The sequence below is a fragment of the Gavialis gangeticus genome, unplaced genomic scaffold, assembly GCF_001723915.1.
Source record: "Gavialis gangeticus isolate Ggan-Ray unplaced genomic scaffold, GavGan_comp1, whole genome shotgun sequence".
NCBI classification, from domain to species: Eukaryota; Metazoa; Chordata; order Crocodylia; family Gavialidae; genus Gavialis; species Gavialis gangeticus.
This window is the reverse complement of record NW_017729024.1, coordinates 126,555,496-126,568,787: the sequence shown is the minus strand read 5'-3', so window position 1 is coordinate 126,568,787 and position 13,292 is coordinate 126,555,496. Positions and strand designations below refer to the sequence as shown.

Genomic DNA, 13,292 nt, shown 5'->3' with positions numbered 1-13,292 from the left:
GGAAGCTCAGGTAAGGGGGAAGGGAGGGGGGGAGGGCAGGGGAGGACCCTGGGTGGGGAAGGAGCCTGGAGAAAAGTGGCCTGGGGAAAAGCTGAGCACAGGCGGAGGTAAAACACCCCTCTCCTGCCCCATGGCTGGTGCCCTGTACTGCAGCCACTCACAGCCTGCACGGGGCTGTCTGGAGCAGGAACAGGCAGCCCCAAGCAGGCTGCGAGCGGCTAGAGCAGCCCACCTGGGGCTACAGCATGGGATGTCGGGCACGGGGCGGGCAAGGAGCCGTTTTTCCCCCTGCACTAAGCACAACCTTGTAACCCAGCCCTGCTGCCAGCCTGGGCCCTGCACCAGCTCCGGGCTCGCCTGTCAGGGCTGAGTGTGATGACAGCAGCTGCGGCCCCCCTCGCTTGCCGCACCAGGCAGTTTTTGCCACCACCGCCTGTGGGCTGCCTAGCACGAGCTCCAGGCAGCCAGCAGCAGCCAACACTGCCCGGCGCCGCAAGTGGGGGGGCCGCAGCTGCTGGTACCAGCAGGGCCCAGAGCAGGGTGGCAGGAGCATGGGGTCCCAGCCGGTAGGGGCTCTATGGAGCCGGGCCAGCTGCCCCCTCTCCCTGCTGGTGCAGCCCAGCCAGGCTCCACAAACCCCTGCCAGCCTGTGCCCAGCTTTGCGCCCCACCGGTGCTGGCCCTGGGACATTGGTCCCAAGATGGTGACCAGGGGGTAGGACACCTGTCAAGGGGCGGAGCTACCCATGCTGCCTTCGACAGCTTGCCAAAACTGGGTAAGCAGCCCTCCACCTGAAATAATTGCCCGCCCCTGAAACAGATCCATATCTACAGAGATATTTAGATGCATCACTCCCTGCATTTTTTTAAAGATTTGAAAGAGTGTGTCTAAACATGCTTTTTATTCCCAGGGTTAAAGAAAATGCTTTGAACCAGTGTTTCCAACATCTCCCTTCTCTTTTCATGTACAGCACCCAACACACGTGTCTGAAATTCTGACTGTGGCTTCTAAGCACCACAGTACTATAAAGAAAAAAAGCAGTTTCCCTGAAAAGTGTGTAATGTACCTTGGTAAGCTGTTGATAAGCACAGCAAAAGATGCCTAATGATGCAGCAAAAGATGCCTAATGAACCATTAACTAATAGACAGGCAGGATGCACCTGTTTTGCTTCTTTTTTTAAATGAGGTGTCTTCACCTGCCTATTTTAATGCTCTCACCTGCCTGTTTGTTCTCAGCTTTTTAACATGTGAACATCAAGGTCAAAGAGAGGTGAAACTTAAAAGACAACAGTAAACAAGTTAGACAGTCATGCAAAGCTGACTGCCTTCACCCTTCATAAAAGACAAAACTTGGGTTTGAGGGCAGGGGAAAGAAGCTCAGCTGCAGCTTAACGTTTCCATGCATTAATATTTTATCATGGACATAAATGAAATCTAAAAACTATTATCTGGTTGACATTTCAAATCAGTTACTCTATAGAACAACCACCTTTAGAGTCTGCAGGAAATCTCATTTTTGGCTCCACTGATTTAAAAACTGAATTTAAACACTATCTGATTGAGTATATCTATTTCTCTGCCCAGTGTCCAAAGTAATTCAGAATGTGTTACTGCAAATTTCACATTCCACCAATAATAAAGGAAAACTGGGCTCCTTGATGTGTTTGTGTTTTTAAATAATCCATTCACAAATAGCAGCAAGAACGGTAACATTTACTGCTCCCAACAATGTTTACTATATTCAAACAGACTAACAGAAAGATGTCTCTAAAGGGAGATCAGGTAGCTGGTCAAAAGGGCAAATAATCATCTTATTCAGAAACTCTGTTGAATCAACAAAAACTACCATTGTAGTAACAAACAACTGCAGTGGCTCAAAGTTGAGTCTGAGCCAAATTCAGCCTTCAGCACAGTGAACAGTCCCTTATTCAAACTGAGTACTACTACTGAAATCAATGAGACTACTTACTATGTAAAGTATTGTACCACTTGCTGAGAGTAAAGGTGACGGGACCCAGCTTAGAATGAATCTAGTGTGTAAAAAATGTCAAATCCTGAGAATCGAGCCATTCCAGACTTGAAGACTTCATTTGCAAACTCTAAAAATTAGATGAGCACTCAGCCAATTTCTAACAGCTTCTAATTACTGACAAACAGCAAAAAAGAATAGAAAAAGCGTTTCCCAAATTCTAATTTGCATATCACAAGAAAAAAAAAAAGATTTGGCCAAGACAGCTGGAATGAGCACTGAATGCACTGGCATGTGAACAAGGACACCAAAAATTGTGCCAAGGCAGGCCTGTCTAGGAATGCCACAGCACACAGCTTTACAAATTGAATCATGGCATAATGCCTACATAACATGCAACTGCAGCCATGTTTCTCTGTATAAGCTTTTAGCAGCAAAACAGAGCATGGAGCATGATCATTAATGAATTCATTTATTTGTCAATGTTCAAAATTCTCTTCCAGGTCTGATATTTCATAAAAGTGCTGCAGCCAGAGCTCTGGGAACAAATCATTAAGCATGGAAATGCCTGTTGGTCCTCTAACTACACTTTTCTGCAATGAAAAATAATAGAAATAGCATGTTGCTTACATGTACGCTTTCATAGTTCCTATTTTCGAAGTGGTTAGAGATTTGGGGTACCTCATTTTGGTTTCCTAGTGTAAGACACTTTAAAGGGGCCTGGGTTTTTGGTTTTTTTTATAGGGTAAACGCTCAACATTTTGTCCCTTTTTGGAAATCTCAAACTAAGAATTAAAAACTGAGGTACCCAAAAAATCATTAGCCACTTTTGAAAATTCTGACCCAAAAACCACCTCATGCAAGGGTACCTAAGCAAGAACACTTCAAAAAAAGGTAAGAAATTCCATAATGAACGTAAGCATCTGCGTGTGTAGGGAGAAATCTCTTGTTGACCTTTACTAGCAATAGCTTTTACTCTGAACATGTAATGGTAACCAATTTGGTTTTTTCAGTTTTGAGTTTAAACTATAATCAAAACACTCATAGGCACTTAATTCTAAGAAAACTAGGTCAAATCTTCTGGATTACATCCCAGTATTTATGCTTCACATGGTAGGGTATTTTTTCAATATACAAACTGATTCCAGGCATGACAGCCATAAATGGGGGCTTTGTGACAAACATATCAGTATGTCAGCTATAATACAGATACCAATTATGTCACCATGCTATAATATTTGAAACCTATAATTAACAGTGCTCTCTTATACAAACAGCTAAATTTGCTGAATTGGAAAAACCCTTTATCTGTAAAATTTAACTAAATACATGCCCACTATGCAGCTACATACAATTAAAACATACATTCCAGCAAATGACTTTCAGAAATTTTTTATTTAAAAATATCTCACCTGCAGTTTAATTGCAAAGCGGTAATGTATTCACACCCTAAATGAGAAATCTTCATTGTTCTTAAGACATTGTTTATGCCAGTAAAATGCAGCAGAGCTGCATGTTTAACTTCTGCTAACAAACTGTGAGTCACCCAGGTAAATGTGTGGAAGAAAAGCCACTGAAGCTATTCTAGCAGGACAGAAGTGTCTTTGAAAGTAATCAGTGAACTCAGTAAGATAAATGGCAACATCTAATTACATCTGGGAACCCAATGTACATTCCTTGCACATCCCAAGCTCCCACTCACTTCAGCAGGAGTTATCTATCCAGAATCATACCTTCAATCATCCAGTGTTTTAACACTGTGGTTAGGTATAGACATTATACTTACCGTGAGTTAAGCGCACAAAAAGTACTTTACAGCTGTAAAAGAACAGAGGTGCATGGCACATAAAGCACTAAAAATGGTGGATCCCACTTTTCAAGTTAACCCTGGATGGATGCGGTATCAGACCAAAGCACTTTAGGTTAAAGTACTTTATTGAACATCTGTACCACATCCCATTGTGATTCAAGGTAAGGTGCATTCTCCTAGCATTCCAAGGGCCTCTGGCTGGGCAGCTTGTTAGCCTCAGTCAGTGCTTATCGGCTCCCAGTGAGCACCAGCCCGACTCCATCCCTGGACTCGGGCTGTTTCCTCTCTGCACAGCTGGGGGGTGGGGGGGAGGGAGCCCTGTACCTTGTGACCCCCCTCCAATTGCTGGGGTGGGTCTTGAGGTGAGGGAGGGAAGCTAAGCCAGGTCTGCACAGCACAGGGGCTCCCTCTCTCCCCCCTCCCCAGCCAGCAATCTGGGGGGTGGGGCCCACACAGCACAGGGGCTCCCTTCCCCAACCTCCAGTTCTGGCACAGCAAAAAGCTAGGTCAGGAAGCTCCATGCTTCAGTTCCTGGCTGCAGCTGTCAAGAGGCTGGGGCAGGGGGGAAAGGGAGCTCCCACCCATCACAGGGACCCAGCCTGCCCCCCTCCCCCATACTCAACCCAGCAATCTGGGGGAGCTGCATGGCAGGAGGGCTCTCTTCCCCTGACCCCCGCCCCAGCCTCTTGACAGGGGCAGCCAGGAAAATTCTGGCTGGCCCAGCTTTTCACCATGCCAGGAACTGTGGGGGGAGAGGGGACGCTAGGGGTGGAAGAGAGACCCTGTGCTGTGCAGCCCCACTTCTCTGTCCCCCCAGTTGATAAGTTGAGTCTTGGGCAAGCTGGGCTGGGTCCACATGGTACAGAGGCTCTCTTCCCCCACCCCCAGTTCCCAGCACAGCAAAAATCTGGGCCAGGCAGCCCCATGCTGCAGCTCCTGGCTGCAGCTGTCAAGAGGCTGGGGCAGGGGGAGTGGGAGGAAAACCATACCACACAGAACCAGCCTACGCCCTCCCTCCCCCAGGCCCAACCCAGCAATCTGCAGGGGTTCCACATAGCACATGGGCTCCCTTCCCCCCAGACACTGCTGACAGCCACCAGCTGGTGGGGGGGGGCAGGGAGGGGGCAGGGCTGGGAAAAGGGGCAGCTCTGGAGCCTCCTGAGAGGTGTGCAGGAGAGCCCCAAGCCTTCTGGCCTCAGCCAGTGCAGGCAGGCTTCAAGCCCTCTCCAACAAAACAACGCAAGTCTGCTCAGTTCTCTCCCACTTTAACTTACAGTGCTTTAAATAAAGTGCCATAGTTAAAGCACTTTTGCCACAAGCTTTCTGAACGTCTGTACTTAAACATCTGCATTCTCTTCTTCTATGCAAGAGTTCAATATACTTACTAAGGCTTTGCGAAATTTCACTGCCTGTTTCATTTCAATGCTGTTTTGACTCATTTTGAGCTTGAAACAGTGAAATCTAAATGAAACGAGTGCTTTGAAACAGCCTTGAAACGAAATGAGGGCAGTTGAAACATTTCAAAAGTTTCAAAACATTTTGAGTTTTGAAGATCAAGCTGGACTTGCCTGCAGGGAAACAGAAAGTAAAGAGAGGGAGGGGGAATAGGGGAGAAGAGGGGGGGAAAGGACTGCTCTCATATTGCCCTGTGTAGCTGGCCAATGACTGTGATTAGTGTCCTGGTGGCAGGACCCAGCAGCAAGACCTAGCAGAGGCTTCTGACCTGGGACCATTGAGCTGTTCCTGCTTCCCTGAACCAGAAAGGAAAATGCGGCCCTCAACAGCTTGCCAAAACTTGGTAAGTGGCCCTCCGCCTGAAAAAATTGCCTGCCCCTGGGGTAGAGGGAGAGGTGCAAGTTCCCCCCCACCAAAAAACTGAGATGCAGCCTCTTTCCTCCAACTAGCAGGGTTGAGGCTTCCACAAGCAGCAAGGAGAGGGGACCAGTACCAGTGCCACTATCTGTGCCTGAGACTGCATCCCCTCCAAGAACACCAGCCATAACCGCCTCCCCCCACCACAACAAGCAGCAGCACCAGAACAAGTCTCCTCCACCCCCATTTCATTTCCCATGCTGAGCCTTCCAGTGCCAGAGGAAGAGCTGGAGCTGGATCTGGATCTAAGTACCCTAGCAAGGGAAATTCTGGGGAAGGAGGGGGAAATCAGCTCAGTTTGTGCTCCACACCTTCAAGTTTCTCCTAGAGCCAGGTCCCCTTCCCCAGAAGACACTTCAGAGGAGGCTGAAGTAGAGGCTGCAGAGGCAAGCAGCTCAGCTGACTCCGCTCCTCCTGCTGCTGTGCCTCTGCCTGCTGAGAAGGGGGAAAATGCAGCATCCACACATGCACCCACACCCCAGAAGTGAGCAGGTAGTGTGGTCTGGGATCATTCTGAGCTTGCAGATGATCCCACATATGCTATCTGCCTGCACTGCCAAGCTAAAACCAGCTGGGGCAAGGGAACAAAACAAATGTGCACCATGGGGATGCTGATGCATCTCCACAGCAACACCCCCTAGCCCTTGCTCCTCCTCAGCCTGGCACCAGTGGGAGTCTGCCCAAAGGGAAGTCCCCCTCTCGATCTGAAGCCCCCATCCTCCCAAAGCAATGGCAGGCCACCCTGAAACAGTGGGGGAAAGGAGGACAGAAAGTGGGGTGCATTGCAAGGTGTTACCTCTCAGCTCTGTGTTCTTGGGGAATCCTGGCACAGGATGCAGCCTGTCTGACTCGCAAAGAATTCCCCCCCCACCACCACCACCTAAACAAAACTGATTAAGATGCAGTGGGAGACGTACCTAAAGCCCTCCAGATAAGGGAGCAACTGCCCTAGGTCTCATTTGGATCCAAAATGGAACCAGATGACCATTTACTTACATGGGAAACAGAGAACAGAAAACCCAAAGCAAAGACTGCAGTGAATTCTGGGATCAGATAAGCAGGGGAGCACTGCATGATGGGGAATCTGTGCTCCAAAAGCTAATCAACCCACATTAACACACACCCGGCTCAGCATTTATCAGATGAATTCTAATCTGAATTTACAACGGACTTCCCCCCCCACCCCACACACACACCTCTAAGCAGAAGTAAAAGTTTAATAGGCATCTCAGGCCATACATTCCCCAGTCCCACTATGGGAGGCCTATTTAAACTTGATTGACTAAAACTCGGTTGCTGGGTTAGGGAATGCTGAGGCAAAAAGCCCAAGTCAGAGGGGGTATGGGCAACATTTGAACAATGGTAAAGGGTTCATCACAGCGTCCAGCCCGTTGAAGCCCTGACCACAAGTATTGTCATACTTTTCCCGGGACGACTGGTGGAAGTCCTCCCCACAAAAGGTTATGAACACTCCAATAATTGCCTTAAGTCTGTTAAAAGACTACAGTAAGACCTGGAAAAGTCATGCTAAGCTGAGGTTTGTTCACATCAGATAAAAATCCAAAACGCTAATGCTGCAAGCTATCTATTGTTTCTGAAGAAACAATGAGGTATCACATCCAGTATATCTGCTATCCATAGGAATTTCAAGCTGGCTCCTAAGTGTTTGGTTACTCCTTAACCTTATGTTTTTCCTGGTTATCAATCAGTTCCTTGAGATATTCCAAACCAGATAACCCCTTGTCAATACAAAAGACAATTATTTACACTATTAAGAATGCTTTGAAGAAGCTGAACTGAAGGTATAAAAATCTGTAAAAAAAGCATCAAAGTGTGTGTGTGCTTCAAGAGAAGAAGTCTCTCTGACACCATCCACTGTTGTTCTTGAGAAGCTGGAAAAAACAGATAATCTCCCTTCAAGGATTGTGCTAAGAACTTTACCTGTCAGCATTGAAACCTGAGTGCCTTAGACTGGTGAGATCCCAGCTCTCGCACTCTCTCTCTCTCTTTTCTCTTTTCTCTCTAGACATAAATTTCTGAACCTGAACTGTATTAGTTAAGATTAAGCTGTTTCCCCAAATACTTAGTGAAACCAGGGTAGTATTGTAATTGTTTGTGTTTGTTTTCCTTTGCATGTCTATTACTATTAGTACCATTATATATTTCATATACTTAGCAATAAATAACTTTTATAGTCAGACTGGTAGTAACTGGGTACATTTTTCCTTCTCTACTTCTCCTTCCCCACTTGCTCTGCAGCAACACTTTTTACCTACGCTAAAGATCCCTGTGAAGCCCAGAAACACTGTGGGGTCTGCTCATCAAAAGGCTAAAGATAGGGACATGCTGAGTTTGAAACACATAAGGGGATCAGCTTGTACAGGCTGATTGACCCAGTTTGGCTCAGATATGCCCTAATGAACTGAATGCTGGCCCATGAGGGTGTCAGATGGACACCCAGCTGGATTCAGAGGTATTCTGTTTACCTATGTGCTTGTATCTGACTGAAGTTTATTGCTGCTCTGATGAACTGATTCTTGCCATATGAGGGTGTCAGCCTGTCCATGCTGATCAACCCGGCCGGGTCAGGCATGTCACATTACTCTGTGTGTGTTTGTGTGTATGACTGATTTGGTAACTGGGGGAACCCAGTCCCATTGAAACTGAGTCCTGCAAGATAGCTCCACTGGGGGTGAGGACTTGCAGAAGGGAGATATACAGCTCCATATAGAAACACAAGTAACACAAGCAGCACATTGACAGAATTACAAAGTCCCTAGAAACGTATCTGTAATAAATTAGCACACCCCAAAGTGATGGACAAATCTGGTAACAAAGGGCATGAAGATCACCCAGAGCATTGGGGAGATGCTTGCTGTTGATGGCCAGCCTTTCTCCTTAGTTGAGCGGCCAGGGTTCAGGTGGCTCATGGCGCTCCTGGCCCCATCCTACCAAGTGCCCACATGCAACACCTTCAGCAAGACAGTGGTATCCTCCCTATACAAGGCATGCAGGGAGTACTTGAGGGAGGAGCTACACAAGGCAGGAAGGTGGCAGACTACTTCCACCAGAGCATCGAGGGGAACAAAATGCTACAAGACAAATAAGTAGAGCAGAACATCCTGCAGCACAAAATCATACAGGATGTGCAGCCTCAGTGGAACTCCACATACCTGATGCTCAAGAGGCTGGTGGAGCAACAGAAGGCCATCCATGAGATGGCCTTGCTCGGGGAGATTGGGATCAGTGAGCCCCTGAACAGAGCTGAGTGGGATGCCATCTCCCAAATCTCGGTGGTCCTCAGTGACCTTCCTCGAGGCCACTGAGACCCTCAGCACTGCCAATGCCCTCCTTAGCCAGGTGATCCCTGTAGTAAGGAAACTTCAAAGCCAAATAGAGAGCTTCCAGGGGATCAATGTTCCTGGCTGGGGCAAACCGCTGTCACCAGATGCGCAGGCACTGGTGAGGTGGCTGAAGGACGGCATCAGGAAATGGCTTAATCCCTTGCAGGCCAGTACAGTCCATGTGCTGGCTGCCATGTACGACCCGAGAGCTAAGGGCAGCATATGCAGCAGCCAAACCCTGAATCAGTGGATGAAGGTGCTGGTGAAGAGAGTCCGGGAAGCAGAACAGTGGAGGAGGTGGGACATGGAAGCAGGGAATCCACTGTCCCATGCTACCATGCCATCCACCAGCCAATCTCCTCCTCCACCTCAGGAGCTGCCAATGTGGGCCAAGGGCATGGCTTCTATGGTGGGGTCCAGAGCCACCAGACTCTACCATCAGGCAGACAGTGCGCAGGCCTTCATGGCTGCCAATCTTGCCAAGGATGTGGAGGCACTGCTGTGCAACCCCTTGGCCTACTGGGCAAGCCGCAGCCAGATGTGGCTAGATCTGGCCACAGCTGCCCACAAGCACCTGTCCTGTCCACCGACCAGTGTTCCAAGTGAGACGGTGTCCAGCATCAGTGGGTTGTTGTGACAGCCCACTGCACCTGCTTGGATCCTGGTTTGGTGAAGCAGCTGGGGTTCTTGAAGGTGAACCTCCTGCTGCCGGGGTTCCCCAAGCTCCAGGTACAGACGGAGTGAATGCCACCCTCCTCACTCTGTCCACACCTATTTCCTTTTTTCATTTTTTAAAATCAGTTAATGGCCCACTCTTATCTGGAAGGGGCACTCATTGCATCACCAGCCAGCAAGGGAAGAACATGTCCCTGCTGAGCTTCCGTGCCAGAACATACTTGGAGGTATGGCCCGGGGCTATGGGGAAAGAGAAGACCCCAGGTCCTGGGCAGGACCACTAAAACTGCACTCTGCCAGGGTCAGGGAGGCCTGGTGGAACTGCTAGGAGCACAGCAGCCCCAGGAAATGTCAGGACTGAGGATTCCCCTGGTGAAAGGTGGGTAGGAGGCGCCATAACCTCTAGCTACCACACGCACACACACAGGCCTGACTGGGGAAAGCCCAGACCCATCGTGTCTTTGACAGGCCAGAGGCTCACTGGTTGCAGTGGAGCTGTGAGGCTCCAGGTGAGCTCAGCTCAGCTTTCTGTACCTAGGAGGCTGATGAAGTGAAGTTCATCGGCCCGGCTGTGAAAGGTGGTTTATAAATTTCCTCTCAGGATCAGGCCTGAGAGACTGGAAACAGAGTAGGTTTTTTGTGAGGAATGTCCCCACAGGAAGATGGGTATTCTTGTCTTTGATAGATTCTGGTGTGCAGTTTGTGGGGGTACTGGAGATCGTTGGCAGGTTTTGTGTTTTGAGCTGTAGGAAGTTGGCTTCAGTTCTGGTGATGAGGTTAGGTTAGCAAGGTTCAGTGCCCATTTGAATTTACAAACCACTTTTCAGAGCCAGGCCTAGGAACTTCACTCCATCAGCCTCCTAGGTACAGAAACTCATGGACTTAATATATGGATTTATGACACACTACAACCTGCCAGACATCTGACTCCCCAGGTACCTCTGCACTTTTACCTGCACTGCTACATCCCCCTTTCCCTCCCACCCCAGCCTGTCCCTCACCCCCTGATGACTCCATTTTCATTTCCACTGACTGGCATTCTTACCAGAATTGCATGCCAGCCTCTGGCTTCTTTACTATTCCTTTCATCCAGGACCAGCAGACACACCAACTGTAGGTGCTTCCTCATCCTGACAAAGGGTTTTTCAACCCAAAAGCTTGCCAACACATATTTCTGTAACTATTCAGTTGGTCTGCTAAAACATACCAGATTAGATTGACCCAAAGGAAAGGACCTTGTCTGCCAGTGCTATGGCCTTAGACCAACACCCCTAGCACCTGACTGGAAGGACACAGGGCCCTGAGTAGGCACATCTAAGCCCCAGGGCTGGGGCTGGCAGGGAGACTTCTCTGGCAGCTGCTGGAGAAGAAGCTCCTGCAGGAAAAGAAAGAAAGGCTCTGTGACAGTTTGGCTTCCTGAGATGCTGCTGGTGCTACTGTACTGCTTATTAAATTATTACCTGTTGTCATTTAAAGTGGTGGACTGGCTGAGGCTGTAGGGGTGGAGGTGGCCTCACTGGGGCACTACCATGTTGTGTAGAGGGTCCCAGTACCAGTCATTACTATTATACTTTATAGTGCTTACTAAGACACAGAGTTTTAAATGACAAAGCACCACAACGTTTTCTGGCAGCAGCATCATGCTACACTAGGAAATATGACAATGTGCTTGCTCCTACAACACTTCAACTTGACCCAAAATTATGGGCAAAATGAGCATTTCCTTATTTGTTCCTTGGTTCCTTCCTGCTTAGTTTCTAGCAAAAAGGATCAGAGTGTCTACAGCACTAGACTTTCTAAACTCAAAAGAACATCAGGCAGGAACAGAAAGAGAATTCATGTTTTACTCTCAAACACCTAAATATATTACACATGTCAATTTTTTGGAAACATTGGGGATTTCTGCATTTCAGTTACTAACATTAAACATTAATAGTACAAAGTTATATTCTTACAAATGTATGTAATGAGGTGACAGAAGTAGGCCTTGATTCTGCAAAACACTTAAACACATGCTTAATCTGAAGCATCTGTATAGTCCATTAAAGTCATGCAAAGTCATGCACTTAACCATAGGCATACGTGCTTTGCTGAATAAGGCTGGAATTATTCATGCCTTGGTGATTAAGCTAAAGTTTTAGTTAGTGTATATGAGGACTGCTATTATAAAGGTGCCATCCTGCCCTGCCTTCTGCTTAAGGTTTGAGAGTTTTGCAGACCTGTGACAAAAAAGAAGAGTGAGGGGGACCGCAATTTATTTAACTTATGTACCTGCCATATAAGTCTATAATTCACATCTCTACATAACAAAAATGCCAGTCCCAGTTTGTTGCCTATTACTAATAATGCAGCACTTTTCATCTCCACTATCTCCTTTGTAACTTAGTTGCAATCTAATTAACTGCATAACTGCCTACTTTAACTAATCTGTGCTGGCTTTGGCTGCACCAAGGGTAGCAGCTATCAGAGGACTGTTTATAGAGATCTTGTAAAGGACAGGAGATAGTCAGTTTGGGAACTGCTAATACCATAGCACTGACAGCCTTGTAAACAATGCTCATTCAGTACACCACACTGAGTGCTGTGGTATTAACAGCCCCCAAACCCCTATCCTTTTCCAGGCTCCTAATAGCAGCCACAAAGCTAAGTCTTAGAACCCTTGAAAATGAGGGTAACTAGTCAGTTTGAAAGCTGCCAATACCTCAGTACTGACAATACTAAATGAGCACTGTTTGTATTAGGTTCAGATGAGTGTATACTCTAGGTAAGTGCACAGCCTTTTCTAGGTCCAGCACTCAGTAGCATAAACTGAGGATAGGCAAGCAGAGCACCAGCCCCAGGCACCAATTTAAAGGAGACATTATAATGGCAATAAGTCTGACCCCCCACCCCGCCCCACACACACACACACACTCTCTCTCTCTCTCTGTCCACTCTCTGGCATCTCTATCATAGGTGAAAAACTTGCTAGTTATATCTCATAGTTTCATAGTGCTTAGGGTCAGCAGGGACCTAAACAGATCATCAGGTCTGACCCTCTGCCCCAGGCAGGAAGGAGTGCCGTGGTCATATCAACCCAGCCAAATATGTGTCCAGCCTTCTCTTGAAGACCCCCAAGGTAGGAGAGAGTACCACTTCACTTGGGAGCCCATTCCAGCACCTGGCAGCCCTAACTGTAAAGTAATGTCTCCTAATGTCCAGGCTGAACCTTCCCTCTAACAAGTGGCTGTTATTCCTAGTAACCCCAGGTGGTGCCTGGGGGAACAAAGTTACTCCTAGTAACCCCAGGTGGTGCTCTGGACAATTCTTGCTGGTCCCCCCAGTGAGTTTGTAAACAGCCACCAGATCCCCTCTCAGCCTTCTCTTGTGGAGGCTGAATAGGTTCAGGCCCTTTAGCCTCTCCTCGTAGGGCCTGCCCTGCTGCCCCTTGACCATGCAAGTGGCCCTCTTCTGGACCCTCTCAAGGTTAGCCACAACCTCCCTGAAGTGCAGCACCCAGAACTGGATGCAGTACTCCAGCTGTGGCCTGACCAGTGCCGCATAGAGGGGAAGGATCACCTCCCTGGACCTGCTTGCAATGCATCTGTAGATGCTCAACAAGGTGTGGTTAGCCTTACTGACC

At 47.9% G+C, this 13,292-nt stretch overlaps 1 protein-coding gene across 4 annotated transcripts in view; it reads right to left on the bottom strand.

The window, feature by feature from the left end:
- ARHGEF28 (Rho guanine nucleotide exchange factor 28) overlaps window positions 1–13,292 on the bottom strand; it is a 269,125-nt gene that overhangs the window by 162,240 nt on the left and 93,593 nt on the right. The gene's annotated exons all lie outside the window — the stretch shown is intronic.